This window comes from Adelges cooleyi, unplaced genomic scaffold, assembly GCF_023614345.1.
Source record: "Adelges cooleyi isolate 19-005CV unplaced genomic scaffold, UGA_ACOO_1.1 ACOO_flye_CR_arks_rails_tigmint_CR_PRNA_8, whole genome shotgun sequence".
In the NCBI taxonomy this organism is placed as follows: Eukaryota; Metazoa; Arthropoda; class Insecta; order Hemiptera; family Adelgidae; genus Adelges; species Adelges cooleyi.
Window position 1 is genome coordinate 4452394 of NW_026096513.1, and position 24419 is coordinate 4476812.

The following is a 24419-nucleotide window of genomic DNA, read 5'->3' on the forward strand; positions in this document are numbered from 1 at the left end:
GTCGACGTCGACGCGCCACCGCTACCGCCGCCGCCGCCCCGGTACCTATGTGTCATAATACCGTCGTCGCCGATTTCCTTTTTTTCACACGATGGGAGACGCGAATTTTCCGGCTTCGCCGCGCCATCGAAGTGTAAGATTTTTTACTTGGACCGCGTCGCAGCGAGTCACGAGGTGATTTCTCGGCCGGGTGCGATAATGCCGGCCGGTCGCCCCCGCAAACATTGCAACGTGTTGACGGCACGTGTCACCGACCACCAACCGCCGCCGCAGCAAACGGAGGGCCCCGGCGGACGTGGCTCGGTGGGAGGGGAAAAGCGAAAACACATGGGCACTAGTGCACCTGCAACAGGCTGGTGGTGCAGTGCGGGGGGGACCAACGCAATATGCGCAACAGTAGCGCCGAGGAGGTCGACCTGCTCGCCCGTATTCTCTGGATGGCGCTACTCTCTTTGCGACCCCTAGCCGACTTTTGTATAAAACGACTTCACAGAGTAAGCGATGAACAGAATAATTATCATGAACGTTTCCGATATTCACTTAAGAGCAGTGGCGCAGCAAATAAAAAGGCAAGGGCTTGTTCCCCCTCCGAAAACATTCCAACTACACTAGTGATATTTTCTATTCGCAATGACATTTTACCTATTTTTCGTGAACAAACGAGCAGAAGTACGTACAGTTTTTTAAACCGCCACTTCGATCACGGTTTTTTAAATCACCTTTAAATATTTAAACAAATAACCGGTTTACGGTATTTTCAGCATGTTTTGTACTTTTGAACGGTTTTTTAAAGTGTAATTTTTGAGAGTAAACTCTAAGAGTAATAGACAACTTGCATAAACGTTCATTAAAGGTTTAATGTATTGATAGATGTTCATTAAGCATAATTTAGTAGCACGTGATTGATGCATGACATTTATTAACTTTTAATTTAAGTGATTCGGAAAAAATAAAATCTGCTAGAGAAAATTCCAGTTCAGTTTCGAAATCAGCAAAAAAAGTTTGAAATAATATAAATTTGTAATTGTATTATTCCATTAACGGGACAAGTAATTATGTTCCTAAGAAAAGTACACTTTGACATGATTTACAAACCTATGTTAATATGTAAAATTCATCTATTTTTAAAGATTAACAGAGATTTTAATGTTAATAACAACTATTATAAACGCGAAACTAACCTTAAGAAAATCGTTTGATAACACCTTCTCGATACCTTCTACGTCCTATTATATGCAATGTTTTAATTATTAATATACATATCCAGCTAACAAATGGTCACATAAATAAAGAGTGATAAATTTATCGGTTTGTTTAAACTGATATGGACCAATGAGGAGGAGGCCACTAAATATAATTTGCACAATCACTAAACGTCTAATCGACGATAATTATCAATAATATATTATTAACGTAAGTACGTGGTAGTTATCGTTTGATTAATTTCATTAGAACAAAGAAGGTACGAAAACTTTTTACTAGCCCGGCCCAGATGAACTGTTTTTGTTTATCATCTCCAAACACGTGGATCACGTCCGATAGTTTTCTCGACACAAGACCGAGATTTGTGTATAAAAGATAATTCACGGTTATTACGTAACGCCCCTCGACAAGTTCTAACTTCATTGTAAAGGTCGATCGAAAAGCTTTCGAGCAATCTTTCAAGTGCGTGGAAGTGATTTCGTAACGCGCAAACCTATTTGACTTGAGCACGTTCGGCACGCGTATGCCCTTCGTTTACACCCTCCGTTCCAGCGGGAAATCCAGCAATTTAAATGCAAATAATGTAGAATACATAACCGTAGGTCTCTCTCTCTCTCTCTCTCTCTCTCTCTCTCTGTCTCTGGTTCAAGAGCCGTGCAAACCCCGTCGCGGATAACAGCTGCTGCCCACATGTAGCCGCGTTAGCAGGTCATAGATTTCGGGATCCTATTGAAATCACCAAATATAACGGTCTTGCCGCCCACGCAAGGTAAACCTGACAGCAAACGTTTTCCGGGAAACTCTGAAAGGTTTTGATTTTTTAACGGTTTTTTTGCTTAGTAAATTTAATGTCATATGCGACACGCCACGATTTCTTAAACATATTTTTATCGCCATGGTATTTGTAAGGTTTAAAAAATTACATTTTTCAATAGTCTATTATTATTAATTGAGTATTTTTTATTTTAAAAATCCAAAATCCTAGCCCAAGTATAAAAAATATTGAAAACGTGAAGATTTTTACAACTAAAATTTGTTGTACAGTATAGTTTTTGTTACATATTGTCTATATTATCTACTAAAAAGACTCATAGCACAAAACCATCAAAGAGAAACTATTAAAAAATGGTAAGTTTATCTTACCTTTAACACACGCCATAGTTTATCTTATATAGTTTAGAATGATTCTAGTTAAAAACTAGATATAAGAAAAACATTTTTTAGTTAATTTTAAAGAGTTTAAATCAGAAAACTAAACTGAATCTGAAACTTAACCGTATAAGCAAAAAAAATTCAAGCCAGGTTTTTAATTTTAATTTTAAGAAAATTAAACAATAAAATTGTTCAAATAAATGAGATATTATTAATAAATTACTAATTATATACCAACTGACTACTAGTTTGGTAAATTGGTTTTAAAAATTATATAAAAATTGTTGACCGTTTTTTTTTCAATCAGTGAACTTGAAAACTTGTTTTACTTATAAAATAGCTTAAAGTGTTCTCACGTTATTTACAAATGATAATAACATATTTTCCTGGTTTTATTTATATAAATAATGATTGATCCTAAAAACGTGTAGTGGAGCAAACTAAGAAATATTTTGAGCGATTTTGTTCAAAATGTGATATTTTGGACCAGCGCTATTTTACCTTCTTGGTGTGATAACTAGGTGACAATTGGGCGTTGTCTGTGGACTGTGTCTCCTAAAGTAAAGTCAAAATCGCCGAATATAATACAAAGATAACTTAATATACCACAATAGCGTTTCAGAGACGCTAACACGATGGCCACTAACCCCAACAATACTGCACAAACGGTCGGTTAACATAATATTATGTAGCACCCAAAAACGTCTATTATACAACGTTAATGACACTATAATAGACAACACTAATGTATCCCAATTGGCAAAACATGCATATTGTATACTCCGTAATGGGAAACCTATTATGAAATCCAACGGAAGAACATCAACGTTGACAGTCTACACTGTAATACTATGACATACTACTGAACTATACAACTAGACATACTACAATGTATGTTTTTTTTAAATACTACCATAAATTCCAATTGACTTTAAAAATAATCAGTTACACCCAGCCCGGCGCGCCGGTTAGGTATTTTATTGTAAACCACTTCTATATTTTATTACTACAAACGATCAATAACCGCGTTTGTTAATTTTGAATAGTTTGGGCCTGCCGTTTCCTCCTTTCTAGTAGCACAAACTGTAAAGACAATATTGACAATTCTAACATGTGTGTGTGTGTGTTATACATAATGACCGTACAACATTCGACGACGTCAAATAACGTTGTTTTCATATATTTTATGCAGCTACAAGCTAGACATACCATCAGACTTTAAGGCCTAAGAAGTCCTAAAATTACCCCCTTAAAAATGCTTTAAAGTTTCAATCCCTTATACGGTTGTTAAAAAGTCACCATTGGCCGGCCCAAACAAAAAATAATACACATTAAAACACCAATACTTTGACGTGTTGAAGCTTAAATATCATATATAATACACGCTTAGGTTTAGCGTGGAATGTAAGTATGTATTACCTGCGTATGGTTCGTTTACGACATGCCGTCAGTACTATAATATACTAGTAGCAACGATTTGGCGTTTGTGACACTATAATATTATGTGAATCTCTCCCAAAAGTTAATGTTCATTTTTTATTTACTGTTTTTACCGGTAGCGCGCGTTTTTGTTTGTTTTTTTTTTTTTTTTGAAAACATGTGCTCGACATCTTTTCACGTACACCATAGTCGTCCGTCACGTGTCATAGTAATAGCTTTTTAATAAAACATTTATTTTTTGGACTACAGCAAGGATCCAGTTCGACGTCATTGCCTGTTTCGCTGAAAACTAGTTGTGTGGGGTTGATCTTGTGGTATGATTTGAATGTACATCCGAATAATTATCGAACGCACACCCATCTAACCCGTTTTCGGCTATACTACTTATACTCTAACGTTTTTATATTATTAGAATTATTTTTTAATTTATGCCGATGACGCAAATAATTTAAATTAACTCCAAAATAGCAGAACGGCTCGCTATCAGTTAATTATTTGAAAAAAAATAAACGACTTTCGAGAGAGAGTGAGAGATTCTTGTGCAACCGTTGATTTTGGCCACAAAAAAAAACGTTTCTTTTGAGAAATTTCGAGGATATGTTTTTGTTTTTATTTTATAATTTATTCAAGCCTAAAGATATAAATTATAAGTATAATATATTTAAATTCAAGTACAATCAACAACTTATGATAGTTACACCTTAGATTTGAACCATAATCATGGTGGAGAGTATTCATTTTTCATCGAAGGTCAATCCTAAAATTTCATATTTTTAAAAAAAAAACAATAATCGAACAGGTTTTTTATTAGGGACATTTTTTTTTGCCGTTAAACTTAAATTGAAAAATCATAAAACAGTTGTGACTTGGAAGTTTCAGCGACTGCTTTATAGAAAAAACATGTTGTAATCAGTTATATTTTTATTTTACATTTAGTATAATGTAATGCAAAACAAATATATTATTTAGCAGTAAATTGTTGTTTTTTCAAGGTGGGGTGAGGAGTTAACATATTCATACGGCTGCTATACGAGTGTATAGTATATGTTTCCCGTCGTTAATTACAAATATAAATTATCTGCTGGCGAAGTCTGTGTATCAATCAATGTTATTTGGCATTAGGCAAGTCCTTGTCGAAATCTGAAGACCAGTTTTGTGTAAAATATAATCAAACCCAGCTATCGCCAATATACAAGTATATACGATGATTTGTATTACATTTGTGGCAAAACAATTTAAAATACATAAATTATGTATATAAAACAAAAAGTTGTTAATTATTATCCAAAAAACTCTCCTATCCGGGATTAAACAGTATAATATGTGAGATAAAAATAAAAAAAACTATGTAGTGTGTTCAATATTGCAATCGTTTATACTTTTACTATTGGTTCTGAATATAAAATAAATACGACATCTTTGTCTTTATTCTTGTCGTTAATTTTATAAAATAAATGTTAAATCCGCGCTTTACACAGAACTAAACGGTTTATACATTATTGAAATTGAATCAATCAATCGTAACAGGCACAGTTTGATGTTTCAAATGACTATAAATAACTTGACAGTTCGTTTAACTTTTGATGAAATGTTCATGAAACCCTTCTTCAATTTCTGCATTGTCATTGTCCATTTCTATAACGCTCAAAAAACAATATTTCGCGACATTCTACATACAACGCGAGCCTTTTTACATTCGCACTGTTAATGATTCAGCCATTAATCATTATATAAAATAAAAAAACAATTTAAAAAAAAAGGTGAATTTAAAGAGGGCTGCTTTGACGTTGCTATGCTCCGGTCCCCGCCAACTTATAGATAGGTACTATCTAGATAAATAATAAACTTTTTTATCTTTAACTTTTTCTAAATAATTTATCGAATAGGTACTTCCAACGATGTAATGTTATTATTTAAAAAAAAAAGATATACGTTAGAAGTTTTAGTGAAAACATGTCGTTAAAAAAAAAACAATGGACAATAAAATACCGAAGACTGTACCTATACAAGAGACGACTTTGATTCGGTTTTTTGGACTTGACCGAGGTTTCAATAGTCCGTACGCGCACTGGGAAAATTCACCGGTCGCACGCTTAATCGATTATGTACGTTCCATACATCCTTGAACCGACACGAGAAACGATCGGCCAGCACCGACCGAACCACACGTACTTAGGTCTCTACTTTACACGATGGTCATTACCTAGAGAGTGCGTTTACTTTCAAGGAGACGTATCTTATAATAAACAGCTGATTGGTCACCACAAAACCGTAACGCGGTTCGATAGCGGCGCTGTACGTACGATGGTCGAAAAAAAGACACAATTTTCGCCCTTACAAATTATATTGTTTTTATACTAATTGACCAATTAATCGGCACTTTAATGCTGTATAGTAGCGCAAGTTGCCTAATTGTCCACGACGCTCTTAAAACACACACAGTACACGCACATACACCCAGGACGTAATGCAATTGTGTCGAGCCTGAAATGTGAAATCTCGAATTCAGCGTAGGACCTATAGTTAAGACCTAAGGGTTTAGTGGTTTTCAACTGGATCGATTGTTGGGTGCATTTGGTCCCAAGAATACGCCACACAACCCGTTTATTGAGTGGTTCAAAAAGTTAAAAAATGTTCTGCAGATTATTAATATAAAACTAAAACCATTGATACTAAATAGGTACAATTGATTTATAATCAATGCCATAAATATGTAGTACTGTAATGGAGAGTTATCGTTAATAAATTATTTTTGTCAGACTACATAAAGGTAACGTCTACTACATTATCCCATCTATCTGTAACAGTACGTAGATCATAACGACTTTGGTGACATTTAAAAAACAATACCGCAGGACATAAAACATAAGCTTTTTTGATCATTTCATTGTGATATAAAGTAGTAAGAACGGACTTCAAAATAAAGCCTAAGAGTTACTGACCATAAGTTTTTTTTTGCGAGAGGGAGGGGGGGTAGAAAAGCTTTTTTGTACCTTTTTTTTTTATAAAAACACAGGCAGTTGGAAAAGACTTATCCCTCTCAGGCGTAGTGCCCCTCGTACGAGAGAAATCCACTTTTTTTAATTTAATTTTAATGGATATTATTAGTATTTTTTAAATGTTAAATTTAATTTATTCACTGAAAGGATAATATGAATTATATATTGTATAATATTGTTTTACTCACCGCTTGTTTCACGACACACGGCTCCAGTAAAATGCCTCAACCTTGAATCCTGTAAAAAACAACTGATTAGTTCTAAGGCAAACAGAATATTATGTTTTCAAAATGCTTAAGTTCACATTAGCACAATATCTACTATGTAGTATAGCGTGAATTTAAAATAAACAATTACTAACGCTGTACAACAAAATTTTTAACTTTTTTGTTGGTAACAGTAACCAAACTCCAGAGGAAGTACAATAAAAATCATCTAATAGGATTTTCTTCGGTGATGGGATTACAGATAGCCACAGAATTTTTACATATATGTACATTAAATAATTTTCAGAAGAATAAGTCAAACAATGAAGTATAAGACATAATCGCAGTCACGTAATAAGCTTTACTCACACACACACACACACAACAGTTTTTATTGTTTACCTTTTAATAGGTAGCACTTTATACACATTGTAATAGCAATAGGAAAAAACATTCTTAATTTTATTTATTTATTTAATTTTTTCTAAAAAAGAAGTGTCAAGAAAAAAACTAAACATACTTCTTACAGACATGACCAAAATAATCGAAAAAAAAGTCCAAACAAATTTGAGAACATTATTTTCGTCGTAACAGACATTCAGTGTGATTTTCAAAAAAGTCCGCTGGGGTCGCTCTAAACGTTCGTTCAAATTTGGCGTTTTGACCCATATATATTATATACCTATTAACCCGTTTCCTAGTTAACTTATATTTTTACAAAAACAACTTGATTTTTAGCTTCGATGCTTACGAAATTGTACAAATTATTATATGCACCGGCCTAATAAACTTAGGCCAACTATAACTACTATAACCACTAATAAAATTGTATTACTAATACTTGTTAAAATATTTATAATTCTTAAAATTGTGACTAAAAGTAATTTACGGCAATGAGTAAAATATTACACTTATAAGTGGAAAATTGATTTATTTCATAACCCTTAGGCAAAATAAAAAAAGGGTGAATCGAAAAGGGAATTGGTTATGAATAATTCAATACTGATATATTAAAACTGATTTTGTGCTTTAGAATTTGTGACAGACGGAGCGTGAATAGGACGGACACATCAAAATTACTGAACTATGAAAAGCCAAAAATATTTTTTTCCAAAAATGTATTTCGATTCCACTAAAACATTTTTTGAGTACGATTTCAGGGAAAAATGTTGAATAACCTTACATTAGCTATTATATTATTATATTTATAGAGTCATATTCATTTATAATAATAAAATGTTATAATGACAAGTAAATAAACTTATATAAAATTACAACTTGATTCTTGTAACTAATATGATTATTAGTTACAATAACGTTTTATCTGAGCAACAATAACAACACACTTCTTTATTCTTATCTAGGCTTAATTAATGGCGACGGCGGCCACGACTGGTTGTATTTATCATTGAACTTGGTTAAAAAATGCTATATAATTTATGAGCACTTAAGGTAAACTCGAGATATAGAACCGCATGGATTACAGAAAACCATTTATTTGCCAACAACCTCAATGACAAATTGTTGCTCCGAACAAACTCAAAAATGTACCATTACTCCACAAACCGCTAGTAATATCTCCCGTGGAAATTAGGATAAAAATCTTGTCTTTTAAATAACTCATTAAATTACAGACTATAAATATTTTATACTATAAAATATAGAAATTAAAAAAAAAACGACCATTCATAATTTACAAAAACCCTAAACGAGTAAAGTAATTGACAATTTTTTATTTTATCTGAATACTTTTAACTATAAAATGTTAATGTACTACATAATATTTAAATCAAATACAAACATTGTTGGTTGTCATATAATACAAAAGTTAGATTTACGTATGCCATATTCGTTTACAATTGTATTATTTAAAAAAAAACCACAACTACCAAATTAAAGGTACATTCAAAACGCATGTTATTACGAGTACAAAAATGTATACTTGAAACTAGTGTCCTGAATGAGTTCTAAAAAAAAAATTAATATTTATGTACTAATATTATTTATAATAAACAAAAAAAAACAAATCATAGTATATTTTAAAAATATTTCAAGCTTAGTTCATACAAAAAAAACTATATTCCTTCTCAAAACTGTCAAAATTTTAGTTTCTAAATTCCGTATAGGATAAATTATTTTAAGAAAAATGATATGATAGTGATTTGATGGCATTTTTATGTTGTAAGAAATTATTTCATTAAAAAAAAAACACAAACAAATTATACATAATCGTTATAATATATTACTACTTTTTCCTTTTCCTGGTAATCACTAATCACTCATTAGTTAATTTAATCAAATTTGATTTTTGACCGCAGTCATGTGAAAACCCTTAATAGTGATAACCTTTTTTTAATAACTCTTAAATTATGTTGTTAAAAATATTTTTACATAGGTAATCGTTATCGTTTTGTCTACACGGTACATATTATTATTTTATTATTTCCAGTCGGCAATCGCTTGAATCATTAATCATTTTTTGTACATTGCTTCGTTATCGGTAACAACAACAACAACAATAATATTAATAATAACAAGAACGCTATTATACAATCAAACCGAAGCATTAAGAATTATAATATTATTATTATTTAATGTGTTGCGCGTGTCCATATAATATTATTGGGTTCATAAAAAAAAAATAGAAAAGAGTAGGTCAGGAATGTAGACTGTAATTAATATACTTGACACATTCTGACATGGCTAGTCGTCTGTTTTATAGCAATATCACATTATTATAATAATTATTATCCTCGACATAATTAACTTTGGGCAACTAGATAATAATAACTCAATAATTAAAAGAATCATTTTCCCTAATTTGTATCAATTATTTTATTATGATATATTGTACAATATTTGGTTGTACAAATAAATAGCTATTTTAGTGTAAAAGTATATCAATACATGATTTAAACCCGAAAATTCGTCTGAATGTTGACTTAGACGATTTTCGATCAAATATTTTAGTTAAGTGTAATTTCCCATCTTAACTTGGTTTCTGACGATTTGTTCGAGAGAATCACTCGAAATATTGATAAATCTTCAATTTTGTATAAAAAGTGTTTCTCCTCCTCGTAGAAAAATATTTCATAATATATTAGTTAAGCTCATTTAACTGCGTTATAAGAGGTAGATACAAATATTAAATATCAATAAGAAGTTGCCTTTAACCTGTTATTATCTGTCATGACAATAGCTGTTTAGGGTACAACAAATTATCATGCATTATACTATATAACAGTTATAGGTGATATGGCATCCATGCAAATGATCCATCTTTTGATACAATGTTTTCAAGGAAGGAAATAATCCAATATTTCGAAGTCCAGATAAAAAATCCTTAAATGTGGAGATTAACCTTTGTTTCATTTAAGAGCAAATTGTTCATTTGAAGAGCAATCGCTATATAATTAAAAGCTAAGGAGTTATTTTCCCATTAATATGCCATCAGAAATCAAATTACCTTTTATATTTCCAACAAGAAAAAACTGTTTCCGATTGTACACCTAAGATGACCAATGACTACATCCGCTGTTAGACATTGTGTACGGTCCTATTAATGTTTATATTTTATGCACTTGATATAGTACTATACATACTATCCATTAAATGGAATATCACACTCAAATCATAAAACATATGGGTAAATTAACTTTTTAGACGGTTTTTTTTTTTTTTAATCGACATGGAAATTCATAGAGAGTGGGCAGTTTAACGTACAAAAGTACTTGATATTCTATTTCACACCCACGTCTTAATTATACAAATAATACACACCGTTTTTATTCATGAATATTTTTCGATTACAGTTTGGAATTCCTCTCCATCCCCAGAAAGGAAGTGGAGTTCCTGCTAAATGGACAACTCAAGCATAATATACGTATCACTTGTAAAACTAGTCTTTTGAAAATAAAAAACAATTTTATTAACCTTCGGTCGTATTTTCAGACATAAGTCCAAAAATAAGCTCAATAATAAAAATAAAGATAAATTATCTACCCTTTCTGGATTAAATAAATAGTTAATGCATTTTTTTTAATAGTGTACGCAGATCCGTACTGCTATATTAAATAGAATACCTCAAACCAGTTTATTTGTATACAATTAGGAGACAGTTTTGAATAAATACTGTTACAACTAATAACCATTAGAAAAAAAAAATCGTTAATGAGGAAATACAATTTTTTTCAATCAAATCAGTCCCTACACTATTAAAAATACGGCACGGTAAATGATAATAATTATGCGCACTAATATTGATCAGTGTTAAGTAGATAAAGAAGAAATGCGCAATAAATTGGAAAAAAAGATTGAAAGTTAATTACGCAATAATAATAGTATTATTATTTTAATTAGTATTTCTTGTTCGTTAGGTTATGATGTTATATTATTATGTTATGTAAGTGGTTTAGGGGAAACAACGTACATTGTGCAGTATTTATCTTGAATTGATTTTATTTTTATGGCCTCTATAGTATTATTGAAGTGGTAAAAGCACTGCTTGAGAGGACGCTACACACGGCACACTATATTATATTGTATTGGGTTCAGTGCATGCGATAGCCTATAGAGAATTAGTTAAAACTAAAACTATGATGTACATCTATGTTAATTATTAAAACTTTTAATGAAGTCTTAATTTTAAAAGATGTATAAATATGGAGCTCTTGTAAAATATTTACTTCTTCAACTTATTTCATACTTATGTCATAAGGGTTCGGTCGGCAAAAATTCTCTCTCGACAAAACTATTTACCACCATTTCTTTATTCACTCCCAGGCCTTTGTGCCTTTAGTTATGACATCCACTTACTTCTTTCTTTTTCAACATTTACTCTATTAAACTCTTTTACCTTTTTGGCTATTTCATTTTAAGCCCCACTTTCTACATTGTCAGACCATCTCAATCGATTCGTTCTCGTTTATCTAGCTGCCTCTTATATCGATAGCATAGTGCACATGTGTCACAGAAGATGCATTATCTTTTCGAAGATGAGCCATCACGTATGTATATCATAACAGATATTTGCCTACACGTTGTATTCACAAATATTGGAGACCAGAGATTCATAGTTATTTTGATATTAGATGACTTTAAATTAGCTAAATGCGGGTACATTGTATGGTATTATACATTTTAAAGTTATTTTCTGTAAAATAAAAATAAAAACACTAACACATCTGCGCAGTATGCCATTCATATACTGATTCGATCGGCTAAAATTCCTTCAATTCCCTTAAATACTTAAATTCCTCTACTCTATTTACCACTTGAATGTAGTGCCTAAATAATAAATATCGTTATTTGGCCTGTGAGCTACGACTACCAATATATCTTATGACAAGACTAGTCCATATAAGTAATAGACTTCACAATAAACGTGTGCCATTCGAAATTCCCGTTTTCAACGTGACATTTTTCATTTGCATTAAAAAAAAAAAACAATGGAACGCTTGATAAAAAAAAATATGGTGAGCCTCTCGCTGCTCTCTTGGGTAGTTTTTGGAACGAAGTTCCTTATTTTTTTAATGCAATTCATAGATAAATTATTTTGCATTAATATTTGTTAAATGTATTTTCTGTTGTTAAAACACTGGACGGAAGACATGCGAACAACGACGGCGGTAAACGAATAACACAAATCTGGCCGCTACATAGCCGTCGGAATGTATCAATTAAAACTAATAACTTTTGAACTTACTTCGCACTACCTTTTACTAGGACACGGACAGTAGTACACACTTATCTTAAATGCCTTTAATAACGGTCCGTCGTTAACGCTTGCGGTGCACGAATAAAATATAACATGTGCAATACGCATGCAAAACGTTTAATAAATAAAAAAAAACAATAATACAATTTTTAATTTCAGCATAATAATATTATATTATTATTATTATTGTAAATGATACAACCACTGGTTACTACTACTTGATTATTGCGTCCAAATATTTATTAGATTTCCTCCTGTAATTACGCTCGTAATAAACACTGACCGGCAACCCGTTAATCGAACCGATGATAAATAACATTACAAAATAATTATTATTATAAAAAAATATTTGCCGAGAATCGAGTAAAAAACATTATTACCGGATGGAATAATGTACGTTACTACTATACACTTCCACAGTACTGCTGTATCAATTATCATATCCACGAAACTGTTATTTCAACGGTTTTAAAATTATTATTATATTGTATATATTTTAATGGTTTTAGGTAACAGGTTTTGAAAAAAAACAAATCTGAAATCAGTATTCACCACGTGTTCCATAAAGGTTATTCGCAAACGTCCTACAGAAGTACACATATGTATATTAATTCACTTTCGACATAACGGTTTTGAATAACCTAACATTATACTACTATTCCATCATAATATTATTATTATTGCATCAATGATAACGTATTCGAAGACAAAATTTTTTTAATAATATACAACAATACAAAACAACAAACCGACCGCGTTGTAGTGTAAAACCAGTTTTGTTATAACCCATGATTTATAAATGATAATAATTAACCTCTTTAGACCTATAGGGATATTTTTTTAAAAATGTGATAAATATATTACCTCTTACAGCCTCTATAGAGAAGGCAGCGATAGCTTAACTTTATAAATATATTATATATTTATGACAGTCCATAAAAGAAAATGAGTCGGGGGGAAAAATCCCTCAATTTAATTTGATTTTTTTTAATCATATTTGATAATACCATTGAGTATACATTAACAATATATTATACTTACTGATAATACTTAAGAAAAAAAAATTCCAGCAATTATCTCATCTATAAAATTTAATTTTATACTAATAGAATTTAAATTAAGATGTGGATAAGGGTTAACAAATTATATTTGTATGTACATGTCCTACACAAATTTAAACAAACTAGGAGTTTTAAATGAAATTCAAATTTAAAATTTTTTAGCCAGATGTTTTCTAATATTTATTTACGAAACACTTATTGTAATACAATCTGTAACATTTTTTTTTTACAATGAGTATTGGAGCTAAAATTAATAATAACATGAATTAGCTTAATTGGACTGTGTAGAAACCACCCGGTGGTGGTACTCCATCATTTCTTACTACAAGTAATAATGTATTATTTTTTAGTTTAACAGTTTTTTTTCTTCAATTAACCAATAAACAAACCTGAAAGATCCTGAAAACCCTAATCACTATAAATAGAAACGAGGGCTTTTCTATGTCATGCTAATCAAGTACTCATTATAAGAGCAAACCGATAACCTCAACTCTTAATGTTACATTTTTTATTTGTTAAATGGTTATTTATAATATTGTAAAATACAACTTATTCGGTATACCTAATCGGTCTATTAATTATAAAATAAAAAAGTAAACACTATGAAATACCTTATGTATTTATGTTTTAAATTTTTAACGGATTGTTCCATATTTTTTTTATCATTTTATAATATTTTATAATATATGAATAATATGAGAATATTACCAGAACCCACTCAGTTATGACGGACTAATACATACAAATTATTTTTGGAACCAGAGATAATATTAACCCAGGTAGGTTATTTATTATCATTAACCGGTGTTCGGAATTAAAATTAAATGTTATTACTCAAACAAAACCGTCGAAAATGTACACTGTCATTCAGAAGCAAGTAATACACATAAGTATACTATATTTATTTTTGAAAAACTTAAGTCACCGATCAAGAAGTGTAACGCATTTGACAAAAAAATAATTCAACATCGCAGACAAGGCACCAAAAGGATGAGAACGTACAAAAGCAAACATGTATTTCATATATTCCAAATTTCACGCGCAAGACAGTGGTAGATAAAAAAAAATATCTGAACAATGTATGCGTGCGAGTTGATATTATTATTATTATGTTTAATAAAATATTTAAACAAAAAATCAGTAAAATACATATCATTAGAGGCATTATCGACAACGTTCAAGCGATTGCGTGTAGATTACCAACTACAAGTAGGTAATTTGCCTAAACGTTCGAATTTAACGACCATACTGATGGATTAAGCAAAACCGTGTATTGTTTACACGTTCATTTTAGTGTATACATAAAATGCAAACCACTCGTTAGTCCCAAATAACTCTAGTACCTTACACCGCGTAGCTTATTATATCTGTAATAAATATTTAAAAAAAAAAAAATACAATTTTCAACATGATTATTGCGTTTTTCAACAAAAAACTTTCCCATTAGGCAAGGGTCAACGACCTCCAATTTTAAAATTTAGACTCGAAATAGGTTAAGTGAGTTGTGTGCTTCGGTCAAAATACAAACAATTTTAGTTATATGGACGAAGGCCACTACACTGGTTTTTTTTCTTGATGCTAAAATTAAAAACCGATCTAAATCAAACTCCGGTTTCCCAAAACGAGATAACTGAATTTTTTTTGGTAAACGACACTGTAAAATATGATTTTTGAAGTTAATTTCTTTGAAATTTAGCCTCAGAATTTCTTTGTTGGAATCAGATCTGGTCTCGAAATAAATGTGGCATTTTTATTTTTTTTTTACACGCTAAAGAAAATTAGAAAGTTATGATTTTTGTTTTATTAAGTTGTTTACAACTTTGGGGCGATTAAAAAAACAATTTTACCGTTGACGTGCTAGAGAAATTTTGAGGCCAGAAAAGAATTTTGAGTTATGGGATTGTATTATGGATTGTTATTATAAATGCATTCATTTATGAAAATTTACCTTTCAAACATTTTTAATTTTAAAACTAACAAAAACTATACAAGTAAAGTTTATCAAAACGTAGTTTATTAATTTCTTTATTAAAGCCTACTCGCTATATACCTATACCTACACTAGCTGAGCTGAATCGTTGGGCTTTATTTTGAAAGTGTATACTTGATAGAAGGTCAACCCACACGAATTTTGGTGTGCGAAACCATTAGATGCCCACTTAATGTAGAGCCTACAAGCCAAGGTCTCTAGGTACACCGAGGGGGGGGGGTGTAGATTACAATATATATACATATATAATGGCGGTTAGTACCGCCGTTTGGGATTCAAACTAGCAATTATAAATATTAAATAATAATCAATTTACCTCTGTAGAGACTTTTCCTGTTGATGTACAAAACAACTCCATTCTGAACGACCGACGAAATAATAATAATGCGAATAAAAAGCCCATAAGATAAAATCGCATTAACTCGGAATACCTAATTATCACGCTTGACCGCCTAATTATTATATTTTTAATTCACATAACGCGGTCGTTTTATTTTCAATATAATTAATTATAACCGTCAATTAGTTTAATAACAGTAATTTTATATATTCCTCTTAAGAGCATCTGTCCACAAATTAATATTGTAAAATGCATAGAAAACCTGTTTGATTTTTACAATAAAAGGTTAACAAAAACATGTTTTCAATCTTGTCATCCAAACTAATAAATTGTGCCACAAATTTTGACGGAATCGCCACAGCAAAGATACTTGGGGTTCAATTTTTTTTTAAATTATAAATATTTTTTAAAACAGATTAACACTATCTAGTATCATAACGCTATTTCGATTTTTTATTTCTAAACCAATAATTATTTTATACACATTTTATTAGTAGGTATGTTGTTCTCGGGTGACGAGTAGTAAAAGTCTATTGAGTACCTGTTATAAATACAGCGCCGGCGAAAGGGCAAGGCAGTAGGGGCAGCTGCCCAGGATCACTCCATTTTAGGGGCCCGCGCCTTTCATGGGGTTTAATGATTTGTAAGCCTAAAATTTTCTTTTTCAAATTTAAAAACAAGTGCCGTCTGTCATGTGAATATTTGTATAGTATTTTAATTTTATTATGTTCAAATCAATATGGGATTTTCACAGCTAAAATCTTAATAATAACTTTGGTTATATTTTTTTTTAATATGAAAATTGTATCTATACAGTATATGGACAAAATTATATTTGTAGTTAAATGTTACGGAAAACAACGAAATATATGGCAAATAAATCCATCGGTGTCAACTGTGTGTTCCAAAAATAACCTAGTGATCATTATTTATCATAGACGTATCATATACTTACTATTATATTACTATAATTATTATACTACTATTATAAAACTATATCACTGATAAAAAATTTTTTAAACAAAATTTGACAAAAGTTACATCTTTTAATTATTTATTATTTTTAGGGCATGTAACAAAAAAATGTACCTTAAAATAAAAAGAAAGAAACGGTTTTACCCGGTTGGAAAAAATTATTATTGATATGTGCTTTTTAGTAGGGCTTATTTATAATCTAATCAAATATCATTGGAAATAATTTTTAAAATGCTTTTTAGTAACCTTTGCATTTTTGATTTTATATAATTATAGTCTAAAAATACAAAAGGTTGCGTATATTAAAAAAAAAATGTATCTTCTCATTAACCTTTATCCCTTTGAACTTAATGAACCGAATATCTATGTTAAAAATTTACCACAAGTATTGAGCTTTAAAACTGAATCATACCTACGCTACGTAATAATCAAATAGTATTCGAAAATATTTTGATAATGTGTCTTGCGAAAGTTGTGTAGACAAATGTTATGTCAAATACGTTATTGATATTTGTGTAAACAACATTTGCATTCTGTTTGTTGACAATAAAAAGCCTTTATAGCTACTAAATTATAGGTCATATTTGGTTTGGTTGTGATAGTAAATTTGATAGTGATAAAACGCACTCATCGAAATTATTACGCTGTTAATTAAAATAACTTTTAAATAAAGCAAACAAATTAATGACAATATTTTCAAACACTTAATGGCTCTCCTCATTATATTTGTATGATAGTATTCTTTTATATATATATATATATATATATATATATATATATATATATATATATATATATGTATATATATAACTTGATCGAGTAACAATACTGCGGTTTCAAACCAGAACACAATAACTAGCATTTTTATTTCTAATCAACACTCGCTCTTTGACACTGTTATACATATGTATATATATTTCATACTTCAAGTCGAAAAATCCTTAGTTAAACTTACCTTGACGGCTCGGAAAATTACTTTAGTAAAATACAGATCAGCTAAAAAAATAAGGTAGGTACATCTTATTTGGAAAAGCCCAAACTGAAACATAACATTTACAACAGAACAATAGACGCTATATTAACCGAAGAGAACAATTTCATTTTTTTCTTAAGTCCTAACCACTTTGGAAAGCACTTACTAAAAAAAAGTCATACTATATTATGTGTGTAGTATTAATGAGAGGTAATTATAAATCATTTTGTATTATGTCGTTTTAAATTTATAAATTGATTATTTAACTACTGAGATGTTTGTGTATAATATTTTCAAATATTTGAGTATGTCTAATAAAAAAAGTCTAAGAAACTTAACTCCACAACCTTCCTAAAAGTCTGTCTAAAACTTAAAATGCTTCCGAAATATTTTTCAAGACTTTTTATCTGATAAATAGGTCATCTAAATTATCTTCACATAACCAACAATGACCAAAATTGACCTAGAAATGGGTAGCAACATTGTTAGTACCAAGTATAGATTTATCTATACTTGAATAACATCCCTTAGTAATAAGAGATGCCATTGCGATGCAGAAGGCAACGGGAAACCACTGCATTAATTTTCCCAAACAATGAAGGTTAAACATAACAATGAGGAGAACCAGATTTGCAACGACAAGGCAAGGCCTTTAGTAGAGAAGAAGAAGAAGAGAAGATAACCAACAAGTAATTGATTTAAAATAGTTTTAGCATGGAACATGCTTTAGCCTTCGCCTCCCAGCTTTAAAACGACACAAAAAAACATCACCAAATAGCGACACGAAAGTAACGCGTCTACTTTAAACGTATAATATAACGAGTCGTCTTCGTCATGCAAACGTTTTGGCCAGAACATATAATTAAGACTATACTATAGTCATAAATCGCAAGGAGATAATATATCAGAAATAATCACTATTCAGGAGCCAGCAGGCTAAAGCATGTTCCATGTTTTATAATTTTAGCCGTCAGGATTTAAGTAGACTGTAACTTTTTTTAAAATTATATTATATTTAATTATACATATATTTATAATCTTTTTTTCCCCTAAAAATGGCTTGTTAATAAAGTGAAACTATTTTGTTTTGTTAGGTAGTTTTGTTGTGTAAAAATGATTATATGTACCAATACATTTTTTTAAATTAGAATACATTAATAATTTATAATACATTTTAATATGTATACAACTGAATAGACAAGAAAGTTTCAAATTATTATAAGTTGTACTTAGCTGTAAGTTCAGCTTCAGTAAAAGTAGATTCATTTTTCAACATGTTGTTGGTTATATTTTTATTTTATAACACAAAATGTGTTAGCAAATGCGCTTGCAAATCTTTAACAGCGGTAATCACGTTTCGCTTCTATGCTCCTTTTTCCTTTAAACTATTTATAATACAATAAATAAATAATCTCTATTTATTTTTAGTTTGACAAACTAATTACCCACTCGGGTAGGTATCTTCAGGATCATCAGTACTAAAGTTCTATAAGACTGTTGGTAATGTTGTAAATAAATCAAAGCGTTGAGCGGTAAACGAAATATAAAACACAGAATGAGCGAGAAGATCGACTATAGCGAGGAACAATTAAACGTTACAGGGAAAAACAATAGAAATTAATAAACGAAGATGGTTAACGCGAGTACTGAGTATATAAAGAAGTACTTAAGAGGTAATGGTTATAAATATGTAACTAAATATCAAAATATGATCGTCGAAGGGACAAATAAAGGATATGATGTATTATAATTAAAAGGGTTAAGAAATCGGTAACGCCATTAGTACAGGTGTTGAGTGGAGATTAATAATTAAGCCACATATTTCATTACTTGTAATTGTATTCATATGCCCAGTCCAAGTATCTGTAATATTACATACAATATATAACAATATACTTTGTATTCTATTCATATATGATATAATAATACAAAAAAATAATATTTTTTTAAGTAATTACAAAAAATATAAAATACTGTAAGACCATTAAAATGCATGACACTTTTTCACTTGTGTGAAGATGTCTCTCGACAGTAACGAGTAGGTACTAGGTATGCATGTACGTGAATATGAATTTCTAATTGACTTTAAAAAAAAACTATAAAAAATTACGGCGTGCATATCAAGTTAGGAATATCCATTATGCGACTTTCGAGTAGTATACACTCGTTATCACGTTTTTTTATAGCTATAAATATAATAATATAAACATTATCAATGAATTCCACCCAACAAGAAAAGGGTTTACTTTAAAATTATGAATATAAAAAAACCTCAACATTTGTATGTAATCAAATTTAATTTAACATTATTTTTAATTTATTACAATTTCTTGTCATAACCAAAAGTTGACGGATAAAATATTTTAAAACAACACTTCGTTACGGTTAAAACTCACATAAAAACGTAACAAATAAATATTTTTAAGTTATTAGGTACTTAAAAAAAATAATAACCATTTTTCAAATTTAGGGATAACGGATGCTGTCCATGAACTTGACCTTGGCGCCAAAACGAAAATATACTCTTCTTGATTGAAACAAATTATCGCCGTATTTTTTTCAAAAATTAAATTTAAGTTTAAATTTAATTAAAAATATCTAAACATATGCTGTAAAGTTCACGAACATTTGCATTTATAGATACTTGACCTTAGATACAAGTATTTAGAGATACATTACATCACTGATCAATAATCATTCAAATTGCTAACACATAGGGTCAAGTGGGGTAAATGTAAATGCATTTTTTTTTTTTTTTAGAAAGAACAGTGTTCGTATTTTATTACATGTTTTATGGTATACTAACATCTTATAGTTACAGATGTCAAAATACGAACACTGTTTGTTCTTTCTAACAAAAAAAAAATGCATTTACATTTGCCCCGTTCGTTTACATTTACCCCACTTGACCCTATTATTGCTATTATAAATATGATTTAACATAATGTATTAACATTATAGATATTAGATATAGTTTGAGAAAAAAAATAAGAAATGAACCTAATGTAAATTTTTAATTGTATAATACTTAAAGTATTTTTTAAATGTTTAAACAATATTTTTAAAACGCCCTAATGATTTTTTTTATACATCATTATCATATTTTTCTGTTTAGGGTTGTTCACTCGTGTCTACAAACTTTAAAATAGTATTTAACAGAAGTCAGACTAAAAAAATTACTTCCCAAGGTGTTTTAAAATCTATTTTGTAATTTTCTTAAGATAAGTTATTTGTATTATTACTATATAGGAGTGATAATTAGTTAAGATTTAATCCTAAGGTTTATAGTTTTGCTTTAAACTGAAATTGTTATCTAACTAATAAATTTAACTAAAAACTTAAATCTTGAACCAAATAAAAGAAAGGAATTTTGTTTTTATTTTGCTTTTTACATTAATTATTAAAGCTACGATACTAACAAAATCGTATTACTTTTTAATTTGTTCCAATTAAATTATGCATTTGTTTCGGTTTTTATTAAAATCACCAGTTTGATTTTTTTGCTATCAAGCTAATGGTATTATAATTGAAATAAAGTTTAAAAAATAATTTCAACAACCAAAAATATGTTGTTTTTTCTGTAGAGTCTGTAGAGGGAAATAAAGTTATTTTTTAATTGTATTAACCTACATTTTTTTCTTATGGAAGTTAAGATATAAATGTAGGCTGGTTTTTTAGGAGACTCACAAGTCTTCGTTTCAAAAGATTCGACTTCAGAATCCAGTTGACCAATTGTTTTTAACAAGCACCGCCCTAGCGACTGGTAGGTCCCTGGCAGGTACCTTGTTACACAAGAAGGCGAGGCACGGTGAGGTTTTAGTTAAGAAAACCTTTTTTTTTTAAAATAAAAACAAATTGTTGAGGTTTGCTGCGCTGCAATGCCGAATTGTCCATCGTGTAACATGTATGTGTGTATAATATATTATTTTCATACAAGTAAAGACCGGACCAACCGGTTCATAATTGCTCAAGCCTGAGGCGGAAGAGGGGAGGGGCTTCCATAGCTTATTTCATACACCCCGGGTCACTGCGTAAACACATTTTCTCCAGCCTGGACAAAATATAGGTACAAGTGCATTTCACAAGTAGGAGAAAGAGGGGGAAACAAGTAATACTATAGTTGTAGGAATTCGCACAAATTCTTTGGTCACGCACAATAAGCGATATCACGCGCGTGGCACCCGACGGTATCATTTTTGATGACTTAAAATTTTTTTTCGTCTACACTGCATCTCGGCAAGGCCGGTTTTTAACACGTCAATAAGATATTTTTCCAGCTTGCAAATTTTATTTTTGTAAAGGGACATAGTCCGCACTGGCTACCCTGACCCTAACCCGCCTGACTGAATTGGTAGTTGGCGTTAAGACTTTGTGCAACAAGTAAAGTTTTCAATCGATAGACGTCATCGTTAATGGGATTGAAAGCGGACGGTTTTTAAGGAGTTTTGAATAGTCAATATTTAAAAAAAAAAAAGGTTTTAAATAAATTTCGACCGTGTCAGTTTATTTTTAGATTAATGTGTATAAGCTTCAAGGTATTTTTTTTTTTACTCACACAATATTTTTTTCCGAGTAAAAGCCATTGTTGTAGTAAAAAAAATGCTTTTGCTGTGATAAAATTGTGTGAGATTTTGGCTGGTCCGATTTCAAAACTGTAAAAAGATAAGAATTTGTTGGTCTACTTACTGTATTATACGAGAAACCGATTTTAATGTAAACAAATTCAGTTTTTTTGCCATTAAATAAATCTAGTTTGAAAATATTTCAATATTCAATCGCAATTTTTTTACATTAAAAAAGCGAAATCCGTTTCCAACACGACATACTAAACTGGCCAAAGACTTCAATATTTACAGAATTGAAATCCGAGAATCTTATGTTTCACTTCCTTTTAAGCAACAGTTGATGGTAGAATTAATTAGGTCTGTAAAATTTCAAAAGCCAGACTGGCAACATCTGACACTTAACAGTTCTTTAAAATTCAACCTAAACAAAATAAATAATTACTTACAAATACTTAATTAATACTATTAGTATACATTCGTAAATATCGCTTTAAGTTTGAATACATAATATCATAAACATTATATTTTATTTTATTTAATAAATATGAATAGGCTAAGCCTACTGTGCAAAAGTCGTTTCATAACCCACAAGTTCGCAAGTATCTAATGGCAGACAAGGACGCACATTTAAATCAAATAAAAAACGAAAATAGACAAATAACATGGTTGTGTTATGCCCATTGGAGAGTGACCTTTAAAACGTATTTGAACAGTAAAATATATATATATTTATTTGTTTAAATCGCATCACACATTGTTTTCATGTCGATTAGTTTTTTCCATATTGTGAAACGAATGGAAATATTTTTTTTCCATGTTTTCCTTATATGATTACATTATCTTTGATCAGATTAGTTAAAACTTAGAAGTATTTCGTTGCTTATGTAATAGCACGGCCGTTAGACTAGATAATTATTAGTAGGTACTATTGTAGATAGTACCATAAAAACCATCCCATTTTTTTGTTTTCATTTACCTTGAGATCATTATATAAAGCATGAAACATTTAAAAGTATGATTAGACAATTTTCACGACATATTTGCATGAAAATTATGTCTTGTAACCGTATTTTTTACAATCATTTTTACATTTTTTGTAGATCAAATTCTGACCTATAATTAAAACGACCAATGCATACGGATCTGATTGTTGATTTATAACACCAGAAAACCAAATTCAATGACAGTCCAAGAAATAACGTAGAATGAGATGGAAACCAAGCAGAGGAAACCAAGCACTTACTTAACCATATCAACTATTTTGGATCGTACCAAGTATAATACTTAGATTTCTTTGATAAAAAAAAGGTAAACCTCGACCTTAAAGGTTTTCGTTTTGTTGATGAACCACGTTTATTTATTCATTATAACCACCTAGAGTAATGGGGTGTAAAAAAATATGATTTTGAAATGTAGTTATATGTAATGAAGCAAAGCACCTGGAAACTTAAGATAAACAGAGTTCTAAAATATACGCCAATGATGATTACACTATAATTATTCCGGTTTAATTTCTAATTCGATATCAATAAATAATAACAAACTTATCAATCTAGTTCAAGTTGAGAAATAAATACATAAATTAAAATGTTATTGTTAAACAATGATAACGTATGTTTTAACTTATAGGAAACAGTGAAAGTGTCCTCTGTCCTCACACATTCCATGTGCACGTGCCAAACGATAACACTACCTAGCAGTAACATAAAATGTTTATTGTGGAGTCACAATATTTTTAACAAACAATGTTTGTTATAAATATTTAAAGACACAAACAGATCAACAGATAAGAAACATAT

At 30.2% G+C, this 24419-nt stretch overlaps 1 protein-coding gene across 4 annotated transcripts in view; it reads right to left on the reverse strand.

Annotated features, from left to right (window-relative positions):
* The window catches only part of LOC126845628 (myocyte-specific enhancer factor 2-like), a 103281-nt gene that overhangs the window by 67301 nt on the left and 11561 nt on the right, over positions 1-24419 (reverse strand). For all 4 annotated transcript variants that reach the window (XM_050584409.1, XM_050584407.1, XM_050584405.1 and 1 more), the window contains exon 2: positions 6983-7031. The gene's annotated coding sequence lies outside the window, so the exon portion shown is untranslated. The remainder of the gene's footprint in view (positions 1-6982; positions 7032-24419) is intronic.